This window comes from Mesoplodon densirostris, chromosome 4 (genome assembly GCF_025265405.1).
Source record: "Mesoplodon densirostris isolate mMesDen1 chromosome 4, mMesDen1 primary haplotype, whole genome shotgun sequence".
Lineage (NCBI taxonomy): Eukaryota > Metazoa > Chordata > Mammalia > Artiodactyla > Ziphiidae > Mesoplodon > Mesoplodon densirostris.
The window spans coordinates 143355324-143371812 of NC_082664.1; positions in this window are offsets into that span (position 1 = coordinate 143355324).

A 16489-nucleotide genomic window follows, 5' to 3' on the forward strand; every position below is an offset into this window, starting at 1 on the left:
ACACTGGCCACACAATTTCACTAGTAAATTTTATCCCTGACAATTCAACTTAGAATGAGAGATAGAATCTCTCAAACACAGAAAGGAGGGGCATCAGAAAACCAACCTCCAACTAACCCCCCAGCCAGATTCATGTACAACACGTACGGAGCCCATACTTACAAGTACCCAGTTAATGGGGGAAATTATACTAAAAGAGAACTCAACCTAAATGGCCAAATTGGAGTTCTTCGATATTCCAAAAATTGCTATTTTTGCAAGCACAGTTAGAAAAAAAAAAGCTGGCTTGATAAAAATATCTTTTCAGAATTCTGACTTTAAACAAAGGCCTTTTAGGGGAAACTTGCATTCCTCTTCCTGTGTCGTTGAGATGTAAATGTTCTACCTGATCTTCTTAGGACTGTCTGCGTGAATGTGTGTGCATGTGTTTTGAAAACTTGGCCTCTGCCGTGCTATTTCTTGAGAGTAAACTCTCTGGATTTTATTTAGGTGACATCCTCCCCACATGCTTATGGGGAGGCCTCTTGTATTTTATTGGTTTGAATCACTATTAATATGTATTTTATTAATGGCCAAATGATGGATCCTTTTAAATTGGAGAAACTAATAAATTGACTCTAGAGCACTCTCATAAACAGCTGTTTTACTGGTACCTATAAAACAAAACTCAAACTAAAGATGGAAAAAAAAGGATAGGTATATCTAATGGTTAACCTAAGAACTTCTTTAGTGTAAAACGAGAAAAACTGGACTAGGAAGCTTCATTTGTAGTCTTTGCTTCCCCTCAATGTGTCTTACAGATGCTAATAAAGCATTAGAACAATTAACGTTAACAGGAAAAATCCTGTAAGGAAAGTCTAGATACTATTTCCAGCAAGGTAGAACTTTTAAAGGAATTATCTCAAATGAATAAAGAAATCTTTAGATGGTTATTTAAAATGGGATAAATAAAATGGACATTTATGTGATTAAAACACAAGGTTTTAATATTTCTACACTACCTAAGGTTAACTGGGCCAAAAGGGACCCCCTACTGGTCCCCAACATTAAAAGCCAAACAAGTCTGTTTTATTTACCCCAGTTTTAAAATATATATTTAAGGGGCTAGAAAAAAATTTACACTGAGATATCTGACCAACAATTATTTGGGGCAACAATTAGGCCAAAGGGCCTGAGTTCCTCAGCTCAACCCCACTCTGGGGATCCCAGAGCCTTTTATATAAAAATAGATAAAAGAAGAGTACACAAACAGATTTGATACATGGAAATTAGCATCTTTTACTAATTAAAAATATCAACAAAATTAAAAGTCAAACAAAATACGAAGTAGTGACAATAATAATTTCTGAAAAAAAAGTTTCACTAACAACTTTATTTAGGACAGCAACTTTTCCCACTTTTGCATATTACCATCTATTTCTGATCTGCATAGTTATATTTAATTTTATTAAAATTATAAAACAGCATATTCTTTTGTATAATGCTTTTAAATTACCACTACATTGATAATACTCTGGTTTCCTATATCGTCTTAATCATTATATTTTTAAATGTCTACCTAACTATCCTATTCAATGATGTAATATCTACTTAGCTGCTCTCCTGTATTTGGATATTTGAATAGCTTTTAATAGCTTATAAATAATTAACAGTGAATGTTTTATAAATGCTGTATTTGGAGACTTTCAAGATGGCAGAGGAGTAAGATGTGGAGATCACCTTCCTCCCCACAAATACATCAGAAATATATCTACATGTGGAACAACTCCTACAGAACACCTACTGAATGCTGGCAGAAGACCTCAGACTTCCCAAAAGGCGAGAAACTCCCCCACATACCTGGGTAGGGCAAAAGAAAAAGAAAAAAAAGAGACAAAAGAATAGGGATGGGACCTGCCCTTCTGGGAGGGAGCTGTGAAGGAGGAAAAGTTTCTACACACTAGGAAACCCCTTCACTGGTGGAAAGAGGGGTTGGGCAGTGGGGAAGCTTCAGAGCCACGGAGAGCGCAGCAACAGGGGTGCAGAGGGCAAAGCGGAAAGATTCCCACACAGAGGATCAGTGCTGACCAGCACTCACCAGCCCAAGAGGCTTGTCTGCTCATGTGCTGGGGCAGGTGGGGGCTGAGAGCTGAGGCTCGGGTGTTGTAGGTCAGACCCCAGGGAGAGGACTGGGGTTGGCTGTGTGAACACAGCCTGAAGGGGGTTAGTGCACCAGAGCTAGCCAGGAGGGAGTCTGGGAAAAACTCTGGACCTGCCTAAGAGGCAAGGAACCATTGTTTCGGGGTGCGCAAGGAGAGGAGATTCAGAAAACCGCCTAAACGAGCTTCAGAGACAGGCGTGGGCTGCGGCTATCAGTACAGACACCAGAGATGGACATGAGATGCTTAGGCTGCTGCTGCAGCCACCAAGAAGCCTGTGTGCAAGAACAGGTCACTATCCACACCTCCCCTCCCAGAAGCCTGTGCAGCCCGCCACTGCCAGGGTCCTGTGATCGAGGGACAACGTCCCCAGGAGAACAGACGGCACACCTCAGGCTGCGGCAACATCACGTTGGCCTCTTTCGCTGCAGGCTCACCCTGCATTCCGTATCCCGCCCTCCCAGCGACCTGAGTGAGCCCCTTTATCAGTGCTCCTTTAACTCACTGCTATCTGGGCGAAGAACAGACACCAGAGGGCAACATACATGCACAGGCATGGCCAAATCTAAAGCTGAACCCCAGGAGCTGTGCAAAGGAAGAAGAGAAAGGGAAATTTCTCCATGCAGCCTCAGGAGCAGTGGATTAAATCTCCAAAATCAACTTGATGTACCCCGCATCTGTGGAATACCTGAATAGACAATGAATCATCCCAAAATTCAGGTGGTGGACTTTGGGAGCAACTGTAGACCTGGGGTTTGCTGTATGGGACTGACTAGTTTCTGATTTCTATGTTTATCTTAGTATAGTTTTTAGCACTTGTTATCATTGGATTTGTTTATTGGTTTGGTTGCTCTCTTCTTTTTTTAATTACTTCTATAATTTTTAAATTTTAATAATAAAAAATTTTTATTTTAATAACTTTATATTATTTTATTTTACATTATATATACATAATACCTTTTTTCTTTTTTTTCTCCCTTTTCTACTGAGCTGTGTGACTGACAGGGTGTTGGTGCTCTGGCCAGGTGTCCGGCCAGAGCCTCTGAGGTTGCAGAGCTGAGTTCAGGACATTGGACAACCAGAGACCTCCCGGCCCCACATAATAGCAATAGGAGAGAGCTCTCCCAGAGATCTCTGTCTCAATGCTAAGACCCAGCTTCACTCAACGACCAGCAAGTTCCAGTGCTGGACACCCCATGCCAAACAATTAGCAAGACAGGAACACAACCCCACCCATTAGCAGAGAGGCTACCTAAAATCATACTAAGTTCACAGACACCGCAAAACACACCACCAGACATGGTCCTGCCCACCAGAAAGACAACATCCAGCCTCATCAACCAGAACACAGGCACCAGTCCCCTCCATCAGTAAGCCTACACAAGCCACTGGACCACACTTACCCACTGGGAACAGACACCAAAAACAACGGGAACTACGAACCTGCAGCCTGTGAAAAGGAGACCCCAAACACAGTAAGTTAAGCAACATGAGAAGACAGAGAAACACACAGCAGATGAAGGAGCAAAGTAAAAACCCAGCAGAACAAACAAATGAAGAGGAAATAGAGAGTCTACCTGAAAAAGAATTCAGAGTAATGATAGTAAAGATGATCCAAAATCTTGGAAATACAATGGAGAAAATAAAAGAAACATTTAACAAGGACCCAGAAGAACTATAGAGCAAATAAACAATGATGAACAACACAGTACATGAAATTAAAAATTTGCTAGAAGGAATCAATACCAGAATAACTGAGGCAGAAGAACAGATAAGTGACCTGGAAGATAAAATAGTGGAAATAACTACTGCAGAGCAGAATAAAAAAAAAGAATGAAAAGAATTGAGGACAGTCTCAGAGACCTCAGAGACAACATTAAACACACCAACATTCGAATTATAGGGGTCCCAGAAGAAGAAGAGAAAAAGAAAGGGACTGAGAAAATATTTGAAGAGATTATAGCTGAAAACATCCGTAATATGGGAAAGGAAATGGTCAATCAACTCCAGGAAGTGCAGAGAGTCCCATATAGGATAAATCCAAGGAGAAACATGAAAGACACATATTAATCACACTATCAAAAATTAAATACAAGGAAAAAATATTAAAAGCAGAAAGGGAAGAGCAACAAATAACACACAAGGTAATCCCCATAACGTTAACAGCTGATCTTTCAGCAGAAACTGCAAGCCAGAAGGGAGTGGCAGGACATATTTAAAGTGATGAAAGGGAAAAACCTACAACCAAGCTTACTCTAGCCAGCAAGGATCTCATTCAAGTTTGACAGAGAAATTAAAACCTTTACAGACAAGCAAAAGCTAAGAGGATTCAGCACAACCAAACCAACTTTACAACAAATGCTAAAGGAACTTCTCTAGGCAGGAAACACAAGAGAAGGAAAAGACCTACAATAACAAACCCAAAACAATTAAGAAAATGGTAATAGGAACATACATATCGATAATTACCTTAAATGTAAATGGATTAAATGCTCCAACCAAAAGACATAGACTGGCTGAATGGATACAAAAACAAGACCCGTATATATGTTGTCTACAAGAGACCCACTTCAGACCTAGGGACACATACAGACTGAAAGTGAGGGGATGGAAAAAGATATTGCATGCAAATGGAAATCAAAAGACAGCTGGAGTAGCAATTCTCATATCAGACAAAATAGACTTTAAAATAAAGACTATTGCAAAAGACAAAGAAGGACACTACATAATGACCAAGGGCTCAATCCAAGAAGAAGATATAACAATGGTAAATATTTATGCATCCAAAATAGAAGCACCCCAATACATAAGGCAAATGCTAACAGCAATAAAAGGGGAAATCAACAGTGACACAGTAATAGTAGAGGACTTTAACACCCCACTTTCACCAATGGACAGATCATCCAAAATGAAAATAAATAAGGGAACACAAGCTTTAAATGACACATTAAACAAGATGGACTTAATTGATATTTATACGACATTCCCTCCAAACAATAGAATATACTTTCTTCTCAAGTGCTCATGGAACATTCTCCAGGAAAGATCATATCTTAGGTCACAAATCAAGCTTTGGTAATTTTAAGAAACGTGAATTCGTATCAAGTATCTTTTCTGACCACAAGGTTATGAGACTAGATATAAATTACACGAAAAAATCTGTAAAAAATACAAACACACAGAGGCTAAACAATACACTACTGAATAACCAAGAGATCACAGAAGAAATCAAAGAGGAAATCAAAAAATACATAGAAACAAATAACAATGAAAACACAACGACCCAAAACATGGGATGCAGCAAAAGCAGTTCTAAGAGGGAAGTTTATAGCAATACAATCCTACCTTAAGAAACAAGAAAAAATCTCAAACAACCTAACCTTACACCTAAAGCAATTAGAGAAAGAAGAACAAAAAAAACCCAAAGTTAGCAGAAGGAAAGAAATCATAAAGATCAGATCAGAAATAAATGAAAAAGATGAAGGAAACAATAGCAAAGATCAATAAAACTAAAAGCTGGTTCTTTGAGAAGATAAACAAAATTGATAAACCATTAGCCAGACTCATAAGAAAAAAAGGGAGAAGACTCAAATCAACAGAAATAGAAATGAAAACAGAGAAGTAACAAGTGACACTGCAGAAATACAAGGGATCATGAGAGATTACTACAAGCAACTATATGCCAGTAAAATGGACAATCTGGAAGAAATGGATAAATTCTTAGAAAACCACAACTTTCCAAGACTGAGCCAGGAAGAAACAGAAAATATGAACAGACCAATCACAAGCACTGCAATTGAAACTGTGGTTAAAAATCTTCCAGCAAACAAAAGCCCAGGACGAGATGGCTTCACAGGTGAATTCTATCAAACATTTAGAGAAGAGCTACCACCCATCCTTCTCAAACTCTTCGAAAATATGGCACAGGAAGGAACACTCCCAAAATCATTCTACAAGGCCACCATCACCCTGATACCCAAACCAGACAAAGATGTCCCAAAGAAAGAAAACCACAGGCCAATATCACTGATGAACATAGATGCAAAAATCCTCAAAAAAATACTAGCAAACAGAATCCAACAGCACATTAAATGGATCATACGCCATGTTCAAGTGGGGTTTATCCCAGGAATGCAAGGATTCTTCAATATACGCAGATCAATCAATGTGATACACCATATTAACAAACTGAAGGATAAAAACATATGATAGGGCTTCCCTGGTGGCGCAGTGGTTGAGAGTCCGCCTGCTGATGCAGGGGACAGGGGTTCGTGCCCCGGTCCAGGAAGATCCCACATGCCGCGGAACGGCTGGGCCCATGAGCCATGGCTGCTGAGCCTGTGCGTCCAGAGCCTGTGTTCCACAACGGGAGAGGCCACAACAGTGAGAGGCCCGCGTACTGCAAACAAAACAAAACAAACAAACAAAAAAAACTATAATGAGATATCACCTCACACCAGTCAGAATAGCCATCATCAAAAAATCTACAAACAATAAATGCTGGAGAGGGTGTGGAGAAAAGGGAACCCTCCTACACTGTTGGTGGGAATGTAAACTGATACAGGCACTATGGGGAACAGTGTGGAAGTTCCTTAAAATAGGGCTTCCCTGGTGGTGCAGTGGTTAAGAATCTGCCTGCCAATGCAGGGGAAATGGGTTCAAGCCCTGGTCCAGGAGGATCCCACATGCCGCGGAGCAACTAAGCCTGTGCACCACAGCTACTGAGCCTGCACTCTAGAGCCCACGAGCCACAATTCCTGAAGCCCACGCGTCTAGAGCCAGTGCTCTGCAACTAGAGAAGCCACAGCAATGAGAAGCCCGCGCACCGCAACGAAGAGCAGCCCCCGCTCGCCACAACTAGAGAAAGCCCGTGAGCAGCAACGAAGACCCAACGCAGCCAAAAATAAATAAATAAAAATAATAAATAAAATTAAAAAAAAAAAAACTGAACGTAGAATTACGATATGACCCAGCAAACACACTCCTGGGCATATACCCAGAGAAAAACATGGTTCTAAAGGATACATGCACCCCAATGTTCATCGCAGCACTGTTTACAATACCCACAAAATATTAAGTCACTAGAGAAAAAAATCACAAATTAAAAGAGAATGATACATTGCAAGTTCTGAAATGTACTTCATAAGGAGGTCAGAGGAAATGGAGCATTAAGGGTCGTAAGATCAGCAGGCAAAGCAAATCCTTATACCAAATGGGGAGTTTGGATAAGTTTAATTTCCAGAAGCTTGTCTACAGACCTCATTGCTTTGTCCCAGAGGACAATGTTTAGGGGCACAGACCTTTTAAATATAGTTTTGGCTCAGAACAATTCAATCAAAGCAATGCTTTTCTCTGCATCTCAAGATCATTCCAATCCTTCTCTAGCTCGTGACGCTGCTCAGCTTCAGCTCATCAGTGCTTCCAACCAACCCAACCAGGGACTGGTTTCTGACCTGGGAGCATCAATAAGCAAAGTTTTGGTGGAGCCACTGCGGTAGCTCTGCCACTATCAGGGATGGTTCCAGAGACAGAGTCACAGCTTGATACTCAAACCTGAAGAGAGGCTTCCAGCCTGGCGATTGCAAAATTCATCAAGGAGTTCTATGCTGAGAAAATGTCTTCTGGATGTTGTAGAGAATAAACAAAAAGACCTGAGGATCTCATGGTTTCCAGATTCTTCTGTGATTGAAATCACATTCCAAATAACTCCTTTGCTTTCTGCAGACACTTTTTGTGAAACATCATGCTACTTGATGTCTTTACAAGCTGTACTTGATGAGATATAGGCTGGGAAGACCTTTAGAAAAAAGAATTCCTTCTATTCTCAAGAAAGACTGTTGACTTTTCTGCCCATGTCTCTGTTTATTTCATTTATAATGAATGTTTGCTCAACAAGGACACAATTATCCTTACACATTCATACATGTGACACATAGTTTGACTACTTCTAACCTTCAAGCTATGGTTTGTTTGTTTTTTAATTTTATTTACTTATTTATTCATTTTTGGCTGCATTGGGTCTTCGTTGTTTGGGGGCTTTCTCTAGTTGCGGTAAGTGGGGGCTACTCTTTGTTGCGGTGCACAGGCTTCTCATTGCAGTGGCTTCTCTTGTTATGGAGCACAGGCTCTATGCGCATGGGCTTCAGTAGCTGTGGCATGCGGGCTCAGGAGCTGTGGCTCGTGGGCTCCAGAGCACAGGCTCAGTAGTTGTGGCACATGGGCTTAGTTGCTCCACAGCATGTGGGATCTTCCCGGACCAGGGCTTGAACCCGTGTCCCCTGCATTGGCAGGTGGATTCTTTTTTTTTTTCTTTTCTTTTTGCGGTATGCGGGCCTCTCACTGTTGTGGCCTCTCCCGTTGCAGAGCACAGGCTCCGGACGCGCAGGCCCAGCGGCCATGGCTCACGGGCCCAGCCGCTCCGCGGCATATGGGATCCTCCCAGACCGGGGCACGAACCCGTATCCCCTGCATCGGCAGGCGGACTCTCAACCACTGCGCCACCAGGGAGGCCCGGCAGGTGGATTCTTAACCACTGTGGTACCAGGGAAGTCCCCAGGCTATGTTTTTTAAAAAGAAATCCTAAGAGAATGAATACTCTTTCTCAGTGTTCTTGCCAATATAATGCTTGAAGAGCTTTTGCTTGTCTTTGCAGCTGAGTATCACTGAATAGGAATGAACAGGCAAGGTGGGTTCACCTAAATCCAACCTTCTCAGGATCTTAAAGGTGAGAAAAAGTAAGGGTGGAAAAACCAAACAAGTTGAAGCAGAATGGCTCTGCTCCCAGGGCAAAGCCACAGAGCCAGGCTACCTTCACATGCAAAATCACACAACAAGCCTAGGCAGGAGGATATCAGAAACACAAGCACAGAAAAAGAAAAAAAAAAAAATCTTGAGACATTGTATAAGTTAGCTATTGCTACCTAACTAACTACCTCAAAACTCAGTATGATAATAAGTTTAATAATAATAATAATAGGCTTAAAATAATAATCTCACTAGACCACTGGCTGACTGGGAAATCCTTCAGATCCGAGCTGGCTCCATAGGCTCATGCATTCACCTGCAGTCAACTGCAGGTCAGTTGGTGTCCTGGCAGGCCTTGGATGGGCTCTGTTACAGTTGTAAGACCTTCGCTGGAACAGCTGGTCCGACTTGGCTCTGCTCCATGGGTCTCATCCTCCAACAGGCTAGCCCAGATCAAGATTTCATGACAAAGGCACAGGAGCCAGGGAGAGAGCAGAAGCATGCAAGGCCCCATGAAGTCTAGGCTCAGAACCGTCACACCACGACTTCCCCTACATTCTATTGAGCCAAGCATGTCACAGGAAAGCCCAGATTTAAGGAAAGAGCTGCAAAGTCAGATTACAAGGAACAAAGATTCAGAGATATGATTGGGTTATTTTTGCAATCAATCTACCAGAAGGATGTTTGAAAAAGTGCTAATAGTCATATTTGGCTAAACACTACACCTCTAGATGAAAGATAGTGATGAGGAATAAGGCTGGGCTTGCAATTTAAGGCATAGTTGGCTTAATGAATTTTCAACTGGTTGCCAGTGGGAGAATCTGAACACAAGAGTGAAAGGATTAGGAACATTAACCTGGAAATTTTGTGTAGAATTAACTGGAGTAGGAAGGGGCAATAGGTGGGGACCTCAGTCAGGAGCCTATTGGAGGATAAGGGTGAGGATTAATGTGGGCCAGAGCCCTGAGGGCAGTGGTGGGGTTGAAGAGAGGCAGGCAGGCTTGAGAGACCTGGCAGAAACAGAATAAAAAGACTTGGTATCTAAAATTTATGGAAAAGGAGGGATCTAATGTCCTCTGAGGGTATACAGCTTTGATGATGGAGATATTTATATGGTGAGTGTACATAGTAGGACTTCTCAAGAAATGATCCAGAAGGCAGGAGATGAGTTCATTCATTGGGAGTATTGTGTTTACTACTCAGGGTAAACAAGTTATGCTACGTTATATTAAAAAACACAACCTCACAGTCTCAGTGGCTTATCACAACAAAAACCCATTCTCCCTCATGCACCATGACCCACGTGAGTCACAGGGGTTCTGGCTACATAGACTCTCCATAGCCACCTTGGGTGGAGGCTCTACCATTTTGTAATGGTGCTATTTTTAGGGTGATTAATTTCTCCCAGTTTTCCTGGGACTTTCCCAGTTTAACATTGTAAGCTCCATATCCCAGGAAATCCCTCAGTTCCAGACAAAGTAGGATAGTTGGTCACTCAACAACTGGCACAAAAAACACTTCGTCCCTGCAGGAAAAGATATGGCTAGAGGCTCTTGCTTGTTCTTTGCTTTTCCCAAAATTATACACACCATTTTCTCTTACCTGCCATTGGCCAGAATTTGTCACATGGTCCTATCTAACTGCAAGGGAACTGGAAAATATGAGAGAGCAGGGGAACCCTTTGCTGAGGATCAATAACTCTGCTTCTAGATCTTTCAGGGGGCATTATGCAGCTGAGTATATAAAAATCAACAGTCCTTAAAGACAATGTATGGAACTAGATCTTTCATAAAGTCAAACCATGAGAGCAATAGACTCATAGTGACAGGACAAATTCCATCTAGCCTTTACAATCATTTGCAAACCTACTGCAAGTTTCAATGTACATTTCTTACATGTGGACATAAATACTACAATTCCTTTTACACTGGTGTCATTCTCTATTTTTCCAAGACCTGTCATTACCCCACATACAATATATGTAAGGTCTCTTTTTCTCTAGGAGACAGCCTTGGGCCAAGGTACACCATGAGTGCAGTAAAAGGTAGGTTGGTCTCCCCATGTCCTTGTCCGGGAGCTCTAGGTATGGAAGAACCTGCACAAAGGTGCACAGAATTCTTGCTCCTCCCAAATGGATTACATAATGAGTGTAAGGGAGAGTTTCGGGGAGAGGATCCAATAGGAGCCATTACACTTTTTCTGAGAACCTCATCTCCTCCTGTGTGAAACAGGCAAGAACATGAGAAAAATTCTGAAACATTCCACTTTTAAGGAATTGAAACATCAAAACCATCAGTGGATTTATGCTCTCGAGCAGTTCTCACTTGAGATTTCACTGGATCTATGGCATATACAACACCCTAGGGATTCACGGTTTCAGTCTTCCAAGTCATCCATATAAACATATACTTTGAATAAAATAAAAACACTGTGTTTAATATGTGAAGAGGGCTCTGAGCACAATCCCTCACCCCATTAGCTACCAGATCACTGTTCTTAAGCCCTTCCTCGACAAACATTTTGAAAGTTACACCTGAGGCCTTAATGGTTGGCTTCAGTCTAATATGTGTATGTGTGTGGGTGAATGGATGGATAGAGAGATAGATAGACAGATATATAGGTAGATAGATGATAGATGCATATGTGTGCATACATACATACACAATTTTGCACAAAAATTTACGAAGAAGCAAGTGCTGCCTACTCCTTGGTCCTCCCATCTCCACTAGACCTCCAAACCAATCACACCATACACTCTATTGAACCCCTTGCCATGATCTGTCTTGGCTGTTTGACTTTCCATCTACTGCAGATCTTCCTGGAATATTCTTAAATCTTGTTCAGTCATGGTTTTCTCAGATCTTGCATTGCCCTCTTATAATGTATCCCCACCAATCCTCCTGGGAACATATGTTCTATTGATTAGACAACCTCTTGTCATCTCATCTTGAAGGCTCTTGTAGTTTAAGACTACATAAAGAAGTTCTATTGACTAATAGAACATTTGAAAGTATGAAGTCAGCAGGCTGGACGTGGAGGCTGAATATATAGCACATTTTCTGATGGAGGCAGCTGGACAGAGCAGGGAGAACACAGTCTTAGCAATCAGAGGACCTGGTTTAACCTGTGGGCCCTGCCCTTACTGGCTATGTGTCCTCAGGCAAGTTGTTTAATCCTTTTAATCCTCTTTTTCTTCATCTGTACACTGAGGGATAATAGTATTTACCTCATAAATTTGCTGTGAAAATTCAATAAGATTATGTATATGAAGTGTGGAGCAAAACACCTAGTACATTGTGGTTAGTCAATAAATGAGCATTTCTTCCTTCTCAGTTAAATAAATGTATATCTTCACTGATTATAAAATACAGAAGATAAGATAAAGAGGCTTCTCTAAAACAAGATTCTCTTAAAATATGTCCTAAAGTTATAGCTTTTTGTTTGCAGAAGTCTTCACCAATGATCCATCAAGAATCACATTTCACTCTCTATTCCCGTTGCCTATTGCTACATAGCAAATGGTCCTAAAATTTAGTAACTTAAAATAACAGCATCTACTTTGCTCAAAAACCTGCCATTTGGGTCAGGATCAGCAGGCATAGCTCAACTCTGATCTACCCAGTATCAGCTGGGGTGGCCCAAAGGCCAGGGGCTGGAATGTTGTGAAGGCTCATTTACTGACATGTTAACAGTTGCTGGCTGCTGTTGGCTGGGACCTCACATGGGCTTTCCCTAGGGTCTTTTCTTCACAGCATGGTGGCTGGGTTCCAAGGGTGAGTGTTCCAGGAGGATGAGGTGGAAGCTGTATTCTTTTTGTAATTCAACTTCAAAAGTTCTATAGTATCACTTCCATCATAGTCACAGTTCCACCGAGGTTCAAGAGGAAGCAACACAGAACCCACCTCACCATGGAGGAGTGTCAAGGTCACGTTGTAATAAGAGCATGTGGGAGGGGATATATTGATACAGAAATCTTTGGAAAATGCAATCTGCCACATTCCCCAACCAGACATGGACTTGGAGGAAACTTTCACCTCTGCATTTCCTTGGGGACACACCTTTTGCTTTGTGCAACAATCATGCAGGACTGTGGCGTCACCTATAGTTGAGGTGTTTTTTTTCCTGGTGTAGGAGAAGGTGTTCAAAGGTCTATGAGGTATGTCCTCAGTAAAACTGAAATATCTCTTTATTTATTTGCTTATAAATATAACACACTTTCCTTTTGGCAAGAAGGAAAGGAGGGAGGGAGGGAGATGTAGAAGTAATATCTATCAAACCATCTCCTAAACAGAATCATGTACCTAGTCCTGTAAACTGATTTCTAAAACTCTTTCCATGGCATAGTGGTCCATTTTATGGATATATTATATCTATTTAACTAATCTCCCATTGATGCAATATCCCCATTGTTTGCAATTTTTTACTACCGTAAAAATACAAGAATTTGCACTTTCTAATAAAACACACTCCAGAACACTTATCTCAGTATTTCCCGCCCAATTGCTGTTCCAAAGACTCTGATAACACCCTGATAAGACCTGACAACACCCAACTCTCCTAATTACTTCAAAAACTCACTTACTGTTAAAATGGCAATTAGTATTTTGTTGCTATATATCTGTACATAAATTTATACTCATATAGCAATATATATAGTTACACATATGTCAGGCATAATCTAGTGTTTATGTTAATTATTTTATTTGTCAAGCCAGCTGTATGAAGCATGTATTAATAACCTTATCATACTGATGACAAACAGAAGTTAAGTTTCATCTTCAAGGACTTCAAAGCCAGCAAGTGGCAGCCCTGGGTATGAACCTCACCCCAGTCCCCTATATGACAAGTATTTCCACTGAAGTGTATAAAAAGACCCCAGGGAAAGCTCACATGAGGTCTCAGAAACAAAATGGAATAAAATACTTACACACAAAAGAGTCTTTCATGGCAATTCCTTACTATTCTCCTTAAGTTTTCCAATGGTTCTTTTTATTTATTACTTGATCGATCATGCCCTTTCTGTGTCTACCATCTTTCTTTGCTCAGGTGAAAGGACATAGCTGATGCTCCTGCTTGACCTTGGCCACATCTTTCACTGGCTTTCTCTAACCTTCAGCCCTGAAACTCGTTTTTCTTTCTGTTTCCATCACTGATTCTCTTCCTCTTCACCACCGTCCTTAGAATGGGCCTTCCAGAAGCCAGTCTTCTCTCTGCCTTCTGTTCCTTTAATATCCACCCTAGGAGAGCTCATCCATTCTCATAGCTTTAAACATCACTTCTATGCTAATGACTCCTAAATTTACATTTCCAGCCCCATGTTCAATCAAGTCAAATCCTCATTAATCACAGAGCTCCTGTTCCCTGTCTACAATTGCCTACTGGACACATTCGGCAGGAATATCTTACTGTCCCTGCACCTTTAAAACAGAACACATCCTCTACCCACAAAATTGAATCTCCAAACTACCTTTTGTGGCCAATGGCACCACCCTTCCACTTCGTGGGTGGCTCCTGCCAACTGTTTCCACCTAAATTCTGGATAAATACCGTAACCTGAATGTTCCTTTATTAATTTAATTTTCATTGTTATAAAGAGCTAAAGGAAAAAAATGGAATGCATGCTTAGAGCTCTTCTTCAAATTGTTAGCTAAATTCTCTCTATCTCTACAGTAATCAAAACAGTATGGTATTGGCATAAAAGCAGACACACAGATCAACTGAATGAAATAGAGAGCAAAGAAATATACCCATACATATATGCCAATTAGCATAGGACTAAGAAGCCAAAGATGATGGGGAAAGGATATTCACTTCAATAAATGGTGTTGGGAAAACTGGATAGTCACATGCAAAAGAATGAAACACCATTCACTAAAAAAAAAAAAAAAAAAAAAAAAAAAAGCAAAATGGATTAAATAATTGAACATAAGACCTGAAATCATAAAACTCCTAGAAGAAAACACAGGAGGCAAGCTCATTGACATTGGTCTTGGCAATGAGTTTTTGGATTTGACACCAAAAGCCAAAGGAACAAAAGCAAAAGTAAACAAGCAGGACTACACCAAACTGAAAATCTTCTGCACAGCAAAGGAAATCATCATCAACATGAAAAGGAAACCTATGGTATGGGAGAAAATATTTGCAAACCACATATCCAAAAAGGGGTTAATATCCAAAATATACAAGGACCTCACACAGCTCAATAGCAAAAAAAGAAATAACCCAATTAAAAATCGGCAGAGGACCTAAATAAACATTTTTCCAAAGAAGATATACAAATGGCCAACAAGTGCTTGTAAAGGTGTTCAGCAACTCTATTCACCAGGGAAATGCAAATCAAAACCACAGTGAGATCTCACCTTACATCTGTTAGGATGTCTCTTATCAAAGAGATAAGAAATAACAAATGCTGATGAGTATGCAGATAAAAGGAAACACTTATAGCTGTTGGTGGGAATGTAAAGTGGAACAGCACTATGGAAAACAGTATGGTGTTTGCTCAAGAAATTAAAAATAGAACCACCAGCAATCCCACTTCTGGGTATACAGCCAAAGAAAATGAAATCATCTTGAAAAGGTATCTGTACTCCCATGTTCACAGCAGCGTTACTCACAATACCAAAGTATGGAGACAACCTAAGCATCCAACAATGGATGAGTTGATAAAGAAAAATGTGGTATATATACAATGGAATATTATTCAGCCTTAAAAAATAAGGAAATTTTGTATTTGGGATGACATAGATCAACCTGGAGGGCACTATGCTAAGTGAAATAAGCTGGAAAGAGAAACACAAATATCATATGGCATGACTTATTTATATGTGGAATTAAAAAAAAAGTCAAATTCATAGAAATAGAGTGGAAAAGTGGTTGCCAGGGGCTGGAGATTGGGGAGAATAGGGAGAGTTTGGTTGGTAAAAAGGTACAAACCTTCAGTTGTAAGATTAATAAGTTCTGAGGATCTAATGTATAACATGGAGACTATAGTCCATAGCACTGTATTGTATAATTGAAATTCACTAAGAGAAAAGAACTTAAAAGTTCTCACCAAAAAGAAAAAAAAAGGACAGGGCTTCCCTGGTGGCGCAGTGGTTAAGAATCCGCCTGCCAATGCAGGGAACACAGGTTCAAGCCCTGGTCCGGGAAGATCCCACATGTTGTGAAGCAACTAAGCCTGTGTGCCACAACTACTGAGCCTGCATGCCAAAACTACTGAAGCCCGAGCACCTAGAGCCCGTGCTCCTCAAGAGAAGGCAACGCAGTGAGAAGCCTGCACACCACAAGGAAGAGTAGCCCCTGCTCTCCACAACTAGAGAAAAGCCCGCACGGAGCAACGAAGACCCAACACAGCCAAAAATAAATAAATAAATTGATTTAAAAAAAGAAGACAAATATGTGAAGTGATGGATATGTTAATTGACATTAGTTCCATGGGGTAATCTTTTACAATGTAGAAGAGTATTATGTATATAATATCATCACTTTGTACACTTTAAATGTATTACAATTTTATTTGTCAGATGTACCTCAGTACAGTTGGAAAATAAGTAAGATAAAAATCTGACCTCAGCATATTTCCCCTGTGTTCTTCATTACTCAGAGTC